This window comes from Budorcas taxicolor, chromosome X, assembly GCF_023091745.1.
Source record: "Budorcas taxicolor isolate Tak-1 chromosome X, Takin1.1, whole genome shotgun sequence".
Classification (NCBI taxonomy): Eukaryota; Metazoa; Chordata; class Mammalia; order Artiodactyla; family Bovidae; genus Budorcas; species Budorcas taxicolor.
In genome coordinates, this window is record NC_068935.1 from 108,170,184 (window position 1) to 108,173,701 (window position 3,518).

General features: G+C 39.0%; 1 pseudogene; it reads right to left on the reverse strand.

The window, feature by feature from the left end:
• Positions 1 to 2,311: 2,311 nt before the first annotated feature.
• LOC128069613 (melanoma-associated antigen B16-like) overlaps positions 2,312 to 3,518 on the reverse strand; it is a 3,106-nt pseudogene continuing 1,899 nt past the window's right edge.

The window sequence follows — 3,518 nt, forward strand, 5'->3', positions numbered from 1 at the left end:
GAGGGCCTGGGTTTGACCTCTGGTCAGGCAACTAGATCCCACATGCTGTAACTACGAATTTGCATGCTGCAACTAAAGTGTGCAGCAAAAGGAAAAGATCCTGAGTACCGCAACTAAGACCCAGCACAGCCACATAAATAAATAAATATGTTAAAAACACACACAAAAACCAAATGTTTGCTTTAAAAGAAAGAAAACTAGTGAATTACTTCTAAATGACCTAATATTGGATAGAGAGTCCCCGAAATCTATTGCTTCCTTTGTCTGCCTCATAGTGTACAGTTAGGTCAATGTCCCACTGAACTTCGCACTGGTGTGAAACCATCTGATGTATTTAGTCCATTTGGGTGTAACATTTTAAAAACAAGTAGTCAATTATGTTTATCAGTTTATGTTACCCCAAGCATTTCTTATATGTTCATGATATATAATAGTTGATCAATAAATATTTAATATCCAGGAAAAAAAAAAAAACTAATGAATTACTTACTTTGAGCATTTTCTACTTAATTTTTTTTTTTTTTTGGACCATGATTGACCACAAATAACTGAAACCATAAATAAGGAGAGATTACTGTCTGTCACCTCAAAAATGCCACTCTGCACATAGGTTACTTTAAATTGAAGGTACCTGAAAAACAGTTGATGAAAGAAGGACTCTGACTCTCATTTGTTCCCCTGAAAGCAGGAGATAAATCTCCCTCAGAAAGGCATGCTTCCTGTACCAAGAGAGCAGAAGACATTTTACCATGAGACACAAAAAGTTTAGGGCCAAGAAGGATGTATAAACAAACCCTGTTTCTTCTTCAAGACTTACTACCCCTAGTCCAAATCCCATTATTATGTCAATTCAACCAGAAACACAAATTTATAATTTCTTTGTGTGAAAGATACAAAAGCTTCCTGCTCTCGTCATTTCTTTGAGTCTCATATATTTGTGATGCTCCAATACAAACACTGAATTTGTTTTCTGATGTTTATCTTTTTTTTTTTTACAAGGGGAACTCAGGGAAGGACCAAGAGGGAAAACTACTTTTTCTCTCCTGCTCCTTCCATGCCACTTTGTTACACATTTTCATTCATTTTATCCCTAACGAAACTTTAATTCTTATTTATTTTCCAAATTACACTGAACACAGCTTAATTGAAATTCCCTTTGAATGAAGTGAGCACTGGCTCTCCCAGGTGATGGCCAATTGTTAACCCGGTGACTTTTGGGTAGCCCATCATCTAGTTTCATGTAAAATTAACTCCTACTAAAGGACCTGAAGTTTCCCAACGTCCCAAGTTGCCACATCTAATTGCATTAACACTTTGACAATCTCATAGGATTGCCCACCTTTACCCACTGACTCCTTCATTTTACTAATTGTTTAGAATATAAGATTCCACCACTGTCCTTAAAGGATTACTGTTTTTATATGTTAAACTCCATGGGCAGGTCCTGAGTACTTCACATTCCCAGTATTAAAGCTAAGCTTTACGAAGAGTAGGTAGTCACTGAAGGCTGGGGTAATAAATGATTCAGTGAGTGTGAGATCCAATTTATTAACATTTATTTCTTACACACTGTTGAAAGAACTAGAAAATTCATGTACATTTCATTTACTTTTACAAAACAAGAACTAAAAGGGATAAGAATGCCTTAATATCTTTAGACTTTCTTCTCTTTCCTTATTGATACAAACTATCTTAATACTGATCCATCACATTTCTAAGAGAGTGTGTATAGCAATGCCATATTCTTATTACAGGTGACAAAATAAGACAGTTTCACAATTTGTTCTATGAAACAACAAAACTCTTACTTTAAACCTCATTATAACATTAAATGTGTGACCAGTATCATTCAAAAACTTGAAGATTTTGAAGGCAATTAAATCTATATTGAAAGAAACAACAGGGACTTTCCTGGTAGCCTGGTGGTTAAGACTCCATGCTTCCATCACAAGGGCATGAGTTTGATTTCTAGTAAGAGAAAGAAGATCCCTCATGCTATGCAATGTGGCCAAAGAAATAATAAAAATTCATTAAAAAATAAACAAAATAAACAATATTTGAATAGTACATACATCAAAAAATAGATAACTAATGAGACCAAAATAACTAAATAAAAAGTTAAAAAATTAAACATACAAAATAGGAAGACATAGGCACAAATACTGTCTTCCTTTCAGCCCCACCTCAGAGATAAATTCTACAAATACTAACTGCCTTTTTCAACAATGCATGAAGAAACTATCCCTGACTCATTTAGCTGTTGGAGAAGCTGCTAGCCTTGGCACTAGAACTTGTAGTGGCAACTTCTGACTCAGGCTCTCTCTTCTTCATCTTGCAGAGCATCCTCATACTGAGATGTGAAAGAACTTGGGTCAGTCCCATTAACTTTGGCCAGAAACTCCAGGACCTTAATCTTGGTGGTTTCAGCATGAGCTCTGGGGATCAACAGGAACTCAAATCCTGCAGGATCAGTGTTGAACACCTGCCAGTATTCCAGATATTTTTCCTTCACAAGATCTTCAGTGATGAGCTTCCTGGGCCCCCCAAAGATGCAGTGATTCATCCCAGAATATATTCCAGTCACATTAAGAACTTCCCAGGCTTTGTCCTCTGTGGCACAGTTGCCCTTCATGAAGATCACATTCAGGATAAGTATCAGGATGTTGTTCTTGGGCAGGCTCCCTTCACTGTGCTTTATCCCATCATAGATGAGGCCCAATTTAATGAGGAGGCGATAGCAGTGATTGGTACGATCCACTTCCATCAGATCAAGGCCAAAGAGCATCTTCATGCATTCAGAGGCTCTCAGAAAGATCTCAGGGAAGTGGACTTCACACTTGTTGATGATAATCTTCAAGGTATCTGCCTTTGTTATCGACTCTTTCATTTGATACTTAAGCAGCAGGAAATTCACCAGTAAATTCACCAGCAAATTCACTTCCTCATCTAGAGCATATATAGGCACACTCCTGGGGTCTAGCAGAGCCAGTGAAGTGCCTGGACTACTCTCTTCTTCCTGGATCATGTAGCCCTTTTCTGATTTGATGGATGAGGGTGGCTGTAATGGCAGTGGAAGATACATAGAAACTCTGACAACCTTCAGGAGTACTGGGAATACCAGCACCGGGATACTCCTTCAAATGGCCAGGCATTAGAAGATGGGAGGGGAGATGGGTCTCCTCCAGTGCGTTGGAGACCTGTGCAACCTCCAGGACTGAGACTGGATGCAGGTCCGAAGGCATTGATCATGGGAGCATCGTGACTCTCTGGATGCTGAGGCATGATGACTCTTGCTGGTAACAGACAAGAGTATTGTCAAGAGGAGAACAAAGGGGAAGCACCACCTAAGCGAAAGAAAGCAGATGTGAGTGGCCTCATCTGGTAAGCTCCACTGTGCTGGCTCAGATAAAAGCTGCCTCCAGTGGACTTCTAACAACAGTGCTAAATGGCTTCATGGGTCTCTTGACCTGGTGGCGAATAAGTCTCCAAAAACATGAAGGAGGAAGTGTGAATATTCC